The sequence below is a fragment of the Oratosquilla oratoria genome, chromosome 25 (genome assembly GCF_046742065.1).
Source record: "Oratosquilla oratoria isolate Oo_2021 chromosome 25, ASM4674206v1, whole genome shotgun sequence".
In the NCBI taxonomy this organism is placed as follows: domain Eukaryota; kingdom Metazoa; phylum Arthropoda; class Malacostraca; order Stomatopoda; family Squillidae; genus Oratosquilla; species Oratosquilla oratoria.
The window spans coordinates 24,465,843-24,480,842 of NC_134801.1; the positions used below are offsets into that span (position 1 = coordinate 24,465,843).

At 41.1% G+C, this 15,000-nt stretch overlaps 1 protein-coding gene across 6 annotated transcripts in view; it reads left to right on the forward strand.

The window, feature by feature from the left end:
* Positions 1-15,000, forward strand: part of LOC143038861 (uncharacterized) — a 603,232-nt gene that overhangs the window by 356,563 nt on the left and 231,669 nt on the right. The gene's annotated exons all lie outside the window — the stretch shown is intronic.

The window sequence follows — 15,000 nt, forward strand, 5'->3', positions numbered from 1 at the left end:
TCAGTAATAGCAACAATGGTACGTGCCAGCCACAACAGACCTCATGGGGACAACCTACGCAAGACATGACGAGACGACCCAGAACCGGAAGTCTCAGAAACGCTGTGACCTCATGGAAAAGGTTTCTCAACGATGTGGCAAGACTGGTTAAAAGAACGCGCGCACAGCGAAACTACGAAAGTAAGGTTGCCAGACAAGCGAGATCTAACCCAAAGGGTTTCTTTCATCTCTACAGAACAAAAAAAAAGGAAAGGATAGGCCCAATTAAAAACAACGAAGATGTCTTGATAAAATCGGAGGACAAATGAGTGAGACGTTTAACAAATATTTTCTCTCTGTCTTTACTAAGGAGAGGTTACATAAGATACCTGATTGCGATCCGATTTTTAGTGTGAATGAAGAAAGTAGACGTTTATCAGCATTAGTAAGGTAGAAGTAGTCAAACAGATTGAAAGACTTAAAGCTACAAAATCCCCGGGTCCAGACGAAAATTTTCAGAGTGCTTGGTGTAAATTTGAAATATGCGACCAATTAACAGAAATAGTTAATAAGTCGGTAGACACTGGTTTTGTGCCTATTGCCTGGGGGGCAGGCAAACGTTGTTCCTGTTTTCAAAAAAGGAGATAAATCGTCTATATACAACTACAGGCCAATCAGTTTGACACCAGTTATAGGTAAAATGCTTGAATCAGTAACAGTTAATAGAACCAGAGATCACATCGAGAGACATAATTTGAATCGTGACTTACAGCTTGGTTTCTCCAAGGGTAAGTTATGTGTGACTAATCTTCCATCTTTTTACACTAAAGTATATAAGGCGTCAGATAACAATGATATTTGCGATGTTATTTACCTTGACTTTAGCAAAACGTTCGACAAGGTGCCCCGCCAGACTACCAAATAAAATCAAAGCCCATGGCATAGGAGGAAAAGTGTTAGAATGGGTTAGAGCTTGGATCAGTGACAGAAAACAATGGGTCACCATAAATGGTATCAAATCCAAATGGAGGAGTGTTTCTAGTGGAGTTCCCCAGGGCTCGGTTTTGGGTCCCTTATTGCTCATTATGTACATGAACGACTTGGACAATGGGATTAATAGTGATGTTAGTAAGTCTGTGGACGCCACTAAAATAAAATGGCTAATTAGGTCAGGAGAGGATGTCGAGATTCTGCAGGAGGATCTTCACAAATTATTCACATGGTCGGTGAACTGGTAAATGGACTTCAATATCTCAAAGTGCAGTTTGTTAAACGTAGTGCTACACAACCCCGAAAGCAGATTAAACTTAGATTACACGTTTTTAGAAAAAACTGAGTGCGAGAGAGACTTGGGAGTTCTAGTAAGTCCTGACCTTAAATCCAGGAAACAGTGCATTAGCGCCAGGAATAAAACTAACAGAGCATTAGGTTTCATTGTTCGGACGGTTACGAATAGAAGTGCAGGGGTAATTATCAAACTCTAGCATTTGTTAGACCCATCCTTGACTATGCGGTACAGTTTTGGTCTCCGTCCTATAGAATGGACATCTTTTCACTAGAATCAGTACAGAGGAGAAAGACTAAAATGATAAATGGGCTCAGAAAATTACCTTATGAGAAGAGGCTTAGGCATCTTAACTTACACTCTCTGGAAAGACGCAGAGTGCGGGATGATCTAATAGAGGTGTTCAAGTGGATCAAAGGCTTTAAAAAGGGTGACGCAAACAAGGTCATCATATTAAAACAACAGGGCAGGACTCGCGGTAATGGATTTAAACGGGACAAATTTAGATTTAAGAAGGAAATAGACAAGAACTGGTTTACTAATAGAGTGGTCAATGAATGGAATAGACTTAGTAACCATGTAGTGAGCGCTGAAACTATCAGTTGTTTTAAGAAACGATTAGACAACTTTATGGATGAGGGTGACAGGTGGTAATGGACATGGAAGTGCCTAGTGTAGGCATTGTGGCCTCTTGCCGTCTCCCTCATTATGTTATGTTCTTATGTTCAGCCTGTTCTTCAACCTCCCGGTGATGACGTCAACATTAAGCATTAATAATAATAATAATAATAATAATAACAATAATAATAATAATAATAATTAATAATAATAATAAAAATAATAATTAATAATCTTCAAGAGACAATCTATGTAGAAGATCTGCAGAGAATATTAAAACATTGAGGCAGTGTAGTCAGACTGGCAGAGATTTTGGTACCAACGTTTCGAAGTTACACAACTTTATTCTCAAGGCAGAATGAATAGATACAAGAATCAATGAGAATTTATGGAGAATAAGCTCGAGGAACCCAAAGACAAATCTAAGGGAAGTCACAGTCACAAGAAAAGTTCATTCACTCTACAAGACAAAGAAATGATCCCCCACGCCATGGGAAGGATGAATTGATATTATCCACATGGGAATGCACGATCATAAATTTGGAAGAAAGAAGGATTTGGAGATATTGAAGTTGAAGTGGAAATTATTCGATATTTCAGGAGCTTTAGTGACATCCCTGCGGACCAAGTTTTTTTTTTTTTTTTTTTTTTTTTTTTTTTTTTTTTTTTATGACCGGTCGCTTTCAACTTCTACTCTCTCTCCATTCAACTACTGCCCTCTTTAGATATCTCCTTCGCCGTCTTTAAGACTCTGTGATGTGATATGCCCTCAGGGACAGAATATCCTGTTATTACTGACGAAATACCTCAGGGTCCCACGTGCGCATGCGCAGACTTCTTTGTGCGTCCATTTGCACCTGCAGGGTTGCTTGGTTCTTGAAGACACATCCCACCCTTCCATTACGCAGCATCTGTTCACCTCTCGCCACTACCTGTACCTCTCTCTGTGTGATCGCTGTGGCGCGTTGGTCCTCGACCCTGCTTCAATAATTTGAAGCTTCTCGTTCATTTCCTCATAGACGGCTACTGTCATCTTCCACGCGGCCCTTGGATGTCCAGAACAAAGCTGACCGCTTCTACCATTGCAGAGTTCCTCCGGGGTACAATATTATTGTTTACCTTTGATATATTAGCCACCTTCTCTATCTCCTGACAGCACCTATGCCGCCTAAGAGTACAATGTTGTCAGAGCAACCTTTTAGTGGTACTTGTAGGAACTCGCAACCCTTAACCCAGCGTTTCTCAACCTTAAGGTTCCCCGGAACCCTAAGGTTCCCCGGAACCCTAAGGTTCCGCAAAAGGTTCCTAAGGGTTCCGCGAGAACAAGTGAGATCAGCTAATGCACTTTTGGATTTTTTAATTTCGTATACGTACTATGATTAAACACGCACGACATATTCTTGGTTATTGTAATAATGTAATATAGACATCATCCTATCTAACCTATTATTCCGATGAAAATAAAATGAGTTTTTTTTTTTTTTTTTTTTTTTTTCCGCAGGGGTTCCTTGAAACATGCAATTCATTTCGAAGGTTACGCAAGGGTAAAAAGGTTGAGAAACACTGTCTTAACCAGTTCTTGCCCAGGGGTATTGCCTCAGATGAAAGCAATGCCCTGGTGTTGGCAGCACCAATAAGCAAACAAGTCGAGTCAGAAGCTTGTCAGGTCAAACCTTTACTTTTCCAAGTCGGGACAAAATCTTTCCAGTAACGGAACCCTCTCCTCATCATATTCTATTGTGATCAACAACACGCGATTTTAAGACCCATTTAACGGAATAGACTTACTGCCCTCCCTCTTCCTCTTCTTCCTCCTCTTCTTCCTCCTCCCTGTGTCAAAGAACCCCTGCGCAAAAAAAAAATATATATATATATATACATATATATATATATATATATATATATATATATATATATATATATATACCATATCTTTCTCATTTTATTTTCATCGTAATAATAGGTCAGATAGGATGATGTCTATATTACATTATTACAATAACCAAGAATATGTCGTTCGTGTTTAAGTATATTACGTGTATGAAATCAAATAAAAAAAAATCACAAGTGCATTAGCTTATCTCGCTTGTTCTCGCGGAACCCTTAGGGACCTCTTACGGAACCTTAGGGTTCGGGGAACCATAAGGTTGAAAAACGCTGATATAGAGAATGCAAGTAACGGTATCCAAATTGGTTCACAATTGTTGTTGTTGTTGTTATTATTATAGTTGTTGTTAAGAACGTAAGAATAGAGGAGATTGCAAGAGACTACAAAGCTTACACTAGGCAGTTCCATGTCACCTACCACCTGGTTATGTCTATTTCATTCGTTAACCATTCTATTCGTAAACCAGCGCTGTTCTACTCCCTTCTTAAACCTAAAATTGCCCAACTTGTTATTGTTGTTGTTTATACATATTTTTAAGAGATGCAAAAATGTCTCCCCACAAGAAAAAAATAAAATAGAATAAAATAAAATAAAATAAAATAAAGATAAAATAAAGTTGACTAAAGTGCCGCTGAGCGTTCTTTTAGAAAGCAAAGGACTAAATGTCTTCCAAGCCATAGTTAATTGCCGGAATTGTCTTGAGATTCCCACCCAAGTGACATGCCATGGAAGGAAATATTGAAAAAATAAAATGGAACTCCCCTCATTAGAAGACAAAAGAATGGCGTAACTGCTGTCTTTAGATCAATGGAGAGAGTGGACAAAATTGACAGGAAAAGTATCTTAAGATCAAAACAAAGACGTAGATAAGAAGGGAAAGAAGAAAGATGCATGATGGATATCAAAAACATCTTTCGGTAAAGATCCATTTGCTTTTGGAGGAACCTGGAAAAGAAAACAATCCAAATGTCGAATAGAAAAATAAATAAATAAAAAAAATGAAACAAATGGAATCCAAACAACGTTGCTCTCTTCCTATATAATTCCTTTAGGTAAATAATATAAAATATACACATACAAACGCAAACACATAGACAAACACACACATACACACACACACACACACACACACACACACACACACACACACACACACACACACACACACACACACACACACACACACACACACACACATACGTATGCACGAACACACAACTGTACTCAGGTGTATGGCAGGTCGAGTGGTCTAATATTGGATGCTAGATAAGAACTGGGCTATGATGAAGAGTGAGGAGGAGGAGGAGGAGGAGGAGGAGGAGGAGGAGGAGGAGGAGGAGGAGGAGGAGGAGGAGGAGGAGGAGGAGGAGGAGGAGGAGGAGGAGGAGGAGGAGGAGGAGGAGGAGGAGGAGGAGGAGGAGGAGGAATGAGGAGGATTCCTAAACTGCCCAAACTCCACCACCACCACCAGTAACCTCTATTTTTGTCTGTCCGTCTGTTTTTATGTATGTCTTGTCTGTCTGACTATCAGTCTGACTGTCTCTGTCTGCCTGCCTTCCTGTCTGTCTGTATTCCTTGTCTGTTACTTTCTTCCTTTCCCTCTCTCTTTCTCTCTCTATCTCACTTTCCCTCCCTCTCTGTGTCTCACTACCTCCTTTCTTCTCCAATGCAGTGGAGGAGAGATTGGGTCCACCAATTGTAATTATGCAGACACATCTAATCTTTGGAAGGTAGAAGGCAGACGGATGTCTTCAAGGAGGCAAAAACGATGTAGTAAATTCTATTTTAGGTCTTTTGAGTGCATACTTATATATTTTTGTACACACACACACACACACACACACACACACACACACACACACACACACACACACACACACACACACACACACACACACACACACACACACACACACACACACACACACGCGCACGCACACACGCACACATATATTTTGTACATACACACACACACACACACACACACACACACACACACACACACACACACACACACACACACACACACACACATACATACATATATACACACATACACACACATACACACACGTATACATGTATACTGTACACACATACACGCACAGACACATACACACACGCACACATATATATTGTACATACACACACACACACACACACACACACATATATATATATATATATATATATATGTGTGTGTGTGTGTGTGTGTGTGTGTGTGTGTGTGTGTGTGTGTGTGTGTGTGTGTGTGTGTGTGTGTGTGTGTGTGTGTGTGTGTGTGTGTGTGTGTGTGCGTGTGTGTGCGTGTGTGTGCGTGTGTGTATGTGTGTGTGTGTGTGTGCGTGTGTGTGTGTGTGTGTGTGTATGTGTGTGTGTGTGTGTGTGTGTGTGTGTGTGTGTGTGTGTGTGTGTGTGTGTGTGTGTATTTACCTAGCTGTATCGTACAGGAAGGGGAGCTACGCTCGTTGTGTCCTGCCTTCGTATCTCGTAGTGTCTAGTTTGCTCTTAAATTCGTGTATGATTTTTGCACACACTATTGTTTAGTCCAGTTTGTTCCAAGTGTCCACCACTTGTGTGTGTGTGTGTGTGTGTGTGTGTGTGTGTGTGTGTGTGTGTGTGTGTGTGTGTGTGTGTGTGTGTGTGTGTGTGTGTGTGTGTTAGGCTGGTTGAGGCAAACTCTAATGAAGAGAATTTGTTTGTTTATTTAGAAATGAATGTTGGGCGCCAATAATGACAGCTCGCTTCTAAGGGCGAGAAAAGGGGGGAGCGGACGATGAGGGAGGTCACGACTGCGGGTTTCAAGTTGTGTCCCAACTTGGTCTGCCTGTGGGGGAGGATGTGAGAAAGCAAGGAGTAGCAAGCCAGGCTCACTGTGTGATGCCCCAAGGCGGTCTGAATCTTCGGCGTTGGTCCGGTATTTATATACACAGGCAGGTCATGACCCGTACTCCCAATTGGCGTGAGGTCAAGTGTGATGCGTGGGAAGTCGGAGGCAAAACGTTTTGATGCCGGTAACTCACGAAGACAGAGAATATGCGTTCCTAAAATTCTATACACTACTTTACATTCTCTCTTTCACCCTCTCTCTCTCTCGCTCTCTCTCTATCTATCTCTATCTCTATCTCTGTCTGTCTTTCTCTTATTGTTTCGATGATACAGCCTGAAGGTCTTGAAACGAGACAGATTATATTTACAAAGGGAGTGGGGACATGGGTTATTTCCCCAGACAAACAAAAAACAGGGAAGAAGATCGAAGTATAATGGGATCAGACCAAACGAGGACCGAGGGATATAGAAACCTGCCTCAACTTGCAGCAGCTTAGTGCGAAACTTCACCTGCAGGTGCCCATTGGAAGGTATTGTGGGCAGCCAAGTGTCTAGGGTAAATTTGAAGGGGTGGGAGAAGCAGGTACTAAAGCTAGAAGGAAGGACCTGGAAGGGGAGGGACGGAGGGAGGGAGGGAGGGAGGGAGGGAGGGAAGTGCAGGTGCGTCGTTAGCATTCGGCACCAGCTCCGACCTAAGAGTAATCCCTCGGTAAGCGATGGGAAGGTGAAGAGGCATTTACTCGCGCGTAGAAGGGGAAAGTTCTATTTGGGATTTTTTTTTTTTTTTTTTTTTTTTTTTTAACGGTGAAGACTCCGATATGGGCGAGCTGGTTAAAATATTACCAAAACGGTGTCACAAAGAACTGAAATAAATTTTGGTGTTTTGACTCCAAAAGAGACGCTTTCATTTTCTTTTAGCTGAAGCAAGACAGTGTTGGACGCGAGGGATCAATAACTCATTTTCTGTATCCTCTTCCTTGGTTGGCAGAAAAAAGAAATTACTTGGAATTGGCCAAAACAGTTTGTCTTTATTGAAGAACATGTAGACATGAAAAGAGTCATTGAATTGTTGCAATATTACAAACACTTTTGGGTCATCTGTGTTGACCTTAAAATGGTATGCTTCCTTCTTGGTCAGCGACGCATTTACACCAAGTATCCCTGTTTCCTGTGTATATGGGATAGCAGAGCTAGAGAGAAGCACTGGGTGAAGAGGAATTGGCTTCCAAGACCTGATCCCAAACCTGGTGATGCTACATTCTCCATGAGCCACTCGTTGACAGAAAGAAAATTATATCCTCACCTCTTCACATTAAACTGGGTTTAATAAAGCAACTCGTTACAACATTGAAAACTGAAGGAAACTGTTTCACGTACCTCATTTTGGTATATCCTGGCCCGACAATTGAAATCAAATGTATGTTACGGCTATATACAAAGCCACTGTCACTTCGAAAATACTGTAGAAATTAACTTTCTCTTGATTGAAAGTACGATACCTTTGCTCCTTTTTCAAGCAAGTTTTTCTTATTCAGTCTTCGTGCTAGGAGAAGTTCTGAAGTCTTTTTTGACAATTCCAGATTCCGTTCCAAATATTTCAGCTCATTCTGGTCGAATCCCTTACGAGCTGAATCATCTTCAATTTCACAATCTGCATCATGGTTGTCACTGAGTTCTTTACCAGGATCCAGGTCATCAAGAGAGGGTAGTTGAGGGGAAACTGGTGCTGGGATTTCAGCTGAATGAAGCTTTGGACGTATAGCTGATGATAGCCTTGAATATTCGATTTTGTACTTGTTTTTCTTGTTACATCCTGAAGTTTTTGCTAAACAAAAGTAAAAGTTTGTGCAATCATTTCTTGGCTCTCGCAAATTCATAGGTATACCAAATACCAATTTATCACGTGTACCCTTAGTCCACATTCGTAAACCCTCGACGTACTGCATGCACTTTAGAATAAGCAAAATACGCTTGCTTGACAAATGTACTGATGTTTGCCCGCAAATGTAATAAGATGAATCAGGGTTGTTGAGGCACTTGTGACGAGAATTAGCTGAGGCAGACAGGATCTGAAAGAAAGGAAATATGGATAAACAAGAAGTAGATCAGTCATAAGCTCAGAAAAACAACAACAAAAACATGCAATGCATCTGCGAGCCCATTGTATACAGAGTTTTATGTTTTGTTTGCAGAATACGACTCACCTATATGGAGCACACACACATTAGTCTTCAAACCTTTCTCTTCCCAACTCAACCTTCTGAAAATATCTTCCAAACAAGTTATAAATAATTTGGGTGAAAGGGTATCGCTTTGCCGTACTCCTTTCTCGATCTTGATCTTTTCTGTATCTTTATGTTGTCGAATTATAGCGTGTGTGTGTGTGTGTGTGCGTTGTGTGCACACACATGGTACTTATCATCACCATCATCATCATCTTTATCGTCAACAACAGCAGCATCTTTCTTTATCATCACCAGTGTCACCCTCACCTCCACTACAATTATGCTTACAAAAACCACAAATTAACGAAAGTATTTCTCCACCTGAAGCAAAACATGCCTCCGAGGGTCCAACGACTCTCTTCCTCCTCCTGTTCCTCTCACTCTTCCTATTCCTCCTCCTCCTTCTCCTCCTCCATCTCTCCTCCTCCCTCTACTTCTCCTTCTCTCCTTCTTCACCTCTTCTTCCTCCTCTTACTCCTCCTCCTTCTCCTCCTCCTCCTCCTCCTCCTCCTCCTCCTCCTCCTCCTCCTTCCCCCTCCTCCTGCTTCTCCTTCTCTTCTCCTTCTCCACCTTTTCCTCCTCCTCCTCCTTCCCCTCCTCCTTCTACTTCTTCTCTCCCCCTTCTCCACCTCTTCCTCCTCCTCCTTCCCCCCTCCTTCTACTTTTCCTTCTCTCCTCCTTATCCACCACTTCTTCCTCCACCTCCTCCTCCTCCTCCTTCTCTTCCTCCTCCTCCTTCTCTTCCTCCTCCTCCTCCTCCTCCTTCTCCTCCTCCACCTCTTCCTCCTTCTCCTCCACACAACACCAAATTCCAGGTTCTTGCTACCTGGCCTTTTTCTGTCCTGCCTCTCATGACTTGCGGTTCAATCAGTTACACATTTCCTCCATCTATTATCTTCTTTTTGTGGTTGTTAGATCCACCTCTCCCATTTCTGCATGTTTATCGCTGCTATAATACCCTTCTTTTGGGTCTGTCTTCATACCCAATGAATTCGCTTCCTGTCTTTCCGTGTTCTGCCCTGCAATCATCTCCCCATTGTTCGCTGTCTTCCTCTTCGTTACCCCCGTCGATCTCAAAGATTTCAAATTTTTGCATCTAGGAGTTATTGTTTAGAGTTCCGCGCGCCACAAACTTTGGAAATCAGAGATACAGAAAGAGGGTTTTTCTTTTTTCTTTATGTTTAGTTTTGATCATTATTTTATAACCCGATTGTTACTATTTTTTTCCATAACCTTTGGTTATGGTCCACGTAATGATCCTCTTGAACATCTTCAGCTTCGAAATTTCTTTTCGTTTTTAGACCTAAAGTTAACCTGTTTAGGCGAGTTAATAACTGCTTCATCCCGACATGAACAGATCCCTTGTATATAACTGACGCCAGATGATATCAGTTGTGGGGAAGTGAACATGAAAGTGACGAGATTGAATTTTCATGGTTTTCCTCGTTTGATTTTACATCATTTGCATCCTGCAAGTGTGGGTATATGTATGTACGTTTGTATTTTACTTGTATGTGTGACCCAGGGCAGTGGACAAGATGCAGGGATGACCCGTCATCCAGGAGGTGCCAATGTAAGAGAGAGGGAAGAGGGTGGAGGGGAGTGGAGTATGTAGGGGATGGAATGGGTGGGAGTGGTTTCTATGCCTTTGTTTTTTGACTACCTCCCGTGTAAGGGGGAAAAAACTTTGGTATGTGTATGTATGTGTACATTTGTATGTACGTATGTATGCATACATGTATACATGTACAGTGGTGAAGGGAATAAAGGAATTATCGTAGCATCATTCTTGTGCAAGAGTCTACGGGAGGAAGGCGGTCAGATGCATTTGTATGTACGTATGTATGCATCCATGCATGCATGTACAGTATTGAAGGGAATAAAGGAATAATCGTAGCATCATTCTTGTGCAAGAATCTAGGGAGGAAGGCGGTCAGATGCAACAGGAAAGAATGACTTGACGATCAGAGAGGATAAAGGTGTAACAGGAGCGGAAAGGGAAGGGCACAGGCGGGCCATGGGGGAGGAACTAGGTTAGGCGGAAATGGGGGGGAAGGGTGTGTGGGGGGGGCGGAAGGGGAGTCCTTATTGAAGGAAGAGGCCTCAGAGAAGGGCAGGGTTGGATTCCTAACGCCGTATGGGGTAGTGACTGCATGTCTTAAACAATTGGTGTTTTAGGGACTTTAGTGAAATCTCTAAAGATGAGTCATACTTTTTTATGATTGGAGACTGTCCTCTTTAAAAATAAATGTATGAATAAATGAATGAATAAATAAATAACAGTGATGATAATAGATAAAAAAAAATGTAACGCTTTTAGCTTCAACAGTCCCTCCGTTCTCCTACCTTCCACCTCTTCGGAATGATATTGTCCCCAAAGGGGTCACATGAAGAATCGTCACACCAGAGCTCCCACATGAAGAATTGTCACCCCATGAGATCCCACCTAAAGAATCGTCACCCCGGAGCGCTCACATGAAGAATTGTCACCCCATGAGATTCCACATGAAGAATTGTCACCCCAAAGCGCCTACATGAAGAATCGTCACCCCAAGAGATCCCAGCTAAAAAATCGTCACCCCAGAACACCTACATGAAGAATTGTCACCCCAAAGCGCCCACATGAAGAATTGTCACCCCAGAGCGCCCACATGAAGAATCGTCACCCCATGAGATCCCATCTGAAGAATTGTTACCCCAGTACTCCGAATATCAACAATGGAATAAAGATTAGGTTAGGTTAGGTTAAATGAGGGTTATGCTTATTGTCATCAACTTCTACAACCGAAGAATCGTCACCCCAGAACGCCCACATGAAGAATCGTCACCCCATGAGATCCCACCTGAAGAATTGTTACCCCAGTACTCCGAATATCAACAGTGGAATAAAGATTAGGTTAGGTTAGGTTGAATGAGGATTATGCTTATTGTCATCAACTTATAATACAACCGAAGAATCGTAAACTCAGGATGGCCCACATGAAGAACTGTCACCCTGTCGAAGTCTGGGATGACGATTCTTCATGTGATCCTCCCAAGGATAGAAGCGCTGGATATCGTCGACGAAATGCTAATAGAAGTAATTAGAAAATCCCTGATCGGCCTCTGAGATGTCTTCGCTTTTCACAGATACTTATCTTAAAATAGGAACTTCGCCTGGATGCTTACAGTCTCACCCAGTGGGGTCGTTTCCATTTTGCAATACGACATTTTGTCTAAGTTGTAATTTCATATATAGAAAGGAAAAATTAAAAACAGTGTCTTTACCTCTTTTTACCGGTATGTTCGGAAAGTAAACGCTCAGTATTAGCAACAATGGTATTGCAATGCCAGTTACTACAAGGTTAAACGAAAGTAGAAGAACGGAGGGGTAGTAGGTTATTTTATTCTTTCTTTGAAATTATGTTCTAGTCGAGAAAGAATTCTGAGTGGCTTGGTCTGTTGGGGATATCATTAAAGCCACTGAAGTATCGAGTGCTATTTATGAAGTCTGGTGTGATAGACTGAAACAACCGAGCAAGGAAACACTGTAGAAGATTCTTTTTTTTTCCGAGAGATGGAGGAGGATTAGCAATGGAGTGTTGTCTGCAGTGGTGATGGAGACAAGGAGGAGTGGGGTGAGAGTAGGAAAGGGAGGAGAAGGATGTAATGGTGACGACATATGATATTTCTTGTGTGTTGTACATACGTATTTGTAATATTGTTTATTTATCATTATATATCTAATACATTATTGTGAAAACCAAGTGTTCATGTTAAGCGTGTATGTTTTTCCCGCCAAGTCTAAGCTTGGCGTGGCTTGGCGTCGGAGCTTACGAAGCTTACGAAGCTTACGAAGCAGACGCAGGCTTGTTTTTTGTAGTGCTAAATCATATATATATTAATTTAGATTTTGTTTCATTAGCCACCCCAATACAAGGAGGAGGTGAAGAAGGAGGATGGAGTAGAGGTGGCTTGGGCCTCAGAGTAGCAGATGCGTCTCGGCGGCTCTAATTGGCTGTCGTCGCGCGAGATTTATTCATTCGAATTACGACACAGGAGAGGCTGAGATGGCCATGTGCTAAGAAGCTTCCGCTGGGAAGATGGTAATGGGGGAGAGCTTGCACTGAATCTGCACTGTGTCGCGTGGTATTAAAATTCAGATAACGAAGAAGAACAAGAACAATGTTGGTTCTATTTCATAGAATAGCCAACAAGTATGTAGACGTGATGAGACTGTTGCGTGACAAAAATACCACGATAATTTGATGGTAACTGCTTTTGGTAGTGAAACAGTATCTGAGCAGGGGCGCCCACAGACTTTCTTGTGGTGGACGCACAAGTCACATTTTTCGTTTGCGTTTTCTTCTGTTTATAATTTATATACTACATAGATCCACATGTATTCTAGTGCATACATAATTTTAACACTGATGCTTTACCACGTTTCTAATGTATGTAAAACATCTACATTTTTCATTGAAAGTTGAGGGTTTTAGAAGGGAAAAATGTTTGAATAGGGGACCTTGTATGCTTGTAATGTCCAAACTGGACGCACGTGCGTCCGGTGCGTCCGCCTGCGGGCGCCCCTGTATCTGAGTCTGTTGCATGACAAAAATACCACGATGATTTGATGGGGACTTTTATCTTGGTAGTGAAACAGTATCATTACAAAAGTATCGTATGTCTTTAGCATAGCCTTGGTAAGGAGTACTAACTAAATGTTTTATACAGTTCATATCTTAAGGCACTGTTTCCCAACCCTGGGGTTGCCAAGACATCGTGTATGCTAATATATATATATATATATATATATATATATATATATATATTATATATACATATATATTTTTTTTTTATTTTTTTATTTATTTTTTTTTTCTGCTTCCATATTCATATTGCTATGATAAAATTCAATGATGTTAACTTTGTCTTTTATAACCTTACATTACCTTTCTTACACATATATTTATTATACTTGTCCCCTACCTTTTACAGTCAACAACAAGTCATATATATTAACACATATACAATATATATTATTGGGGTTGTGGTCAAATCATGAGTATCATATTGGGGTTACCTGAAAAAAGTTTACATAAGAACATAAGAATGAAGGAGACTGCAAGAGACCATAAGGCCTACACTACTAAGTATTTCAGCGGCTTTGACCCATCGTTTTTCGCTCATATTTCCGAAATAATCATTCACATCAGCAAGGTATATTAGCACAGCCTAATTCACACCCTGCCATAATTTTTGACTCTATAGTGCATTCACAAATGTATTTAATTACGGTGTTTACTCTTGATATTAAGTGTGTCGTAGCCGACACCCGTGAAGTAAATCGAACAAGTGAATTTGGGATACACGAGGTAGTTTGTGATGACGTCACGACTTCACCTGTTCGATTTACTTCACGGGTGTCGGCTACGACACACTTAATATCAAGAGTAAACGCCGTAATTAAATACACTTGTGAATGCACTATAACGTCAAAAATTATGGCAGGGTGTGAATTAGGCTGTGCTAATATATCATACTGATGTGAATGGTTATTTCGGAAATATGAGCGAAAAACGATGGGTCAAAGCCGCTGAAATACTTAGTAGGCAGCTCCGTATACATCACCACCTGTCATCCCCATCCATAAAGTTGTCTAATCGTTTTTCAAAACAACTGATAGTTTCACCGCTTACTACATGAATACTAAGTTTATTCCATTCATCGACCACCCTATTAGTAAACCAATTCTTGCCTATTTCCTTCTTAAAGACTTTGATGACAACCCTATGGACTAAATCACTCGGCGTTCTTTTTGACAGGGGACCAGCCTCGACTCAAAAAAGAAGACTGACAACTTCTAACTTCTGTATTAGTTGTGCCACCTAACTCCCTAACTTCCTCCTTTGCAACTTCTCTGACTCCACTTCTTCGCTGAGACATTGTCCCCAAGAATAAAAGCGCTGTTTACTGTTAATGAAATACAAATCTCGCTTGTATGGATACTGGTATTATATCAATAGTTTAGAAAAGTATCCCACAGACTTTTTACGAAACAATATGAATCACAAGACGAGGAATAATTTATTGTTCTGTATAATTTATGTACATAAGGGTTTCTTCACATATTTGTCTGTGACATACTTTTCTGTATTCAAAGAAACTACATACGTACATGACTATGTATGCGTGCA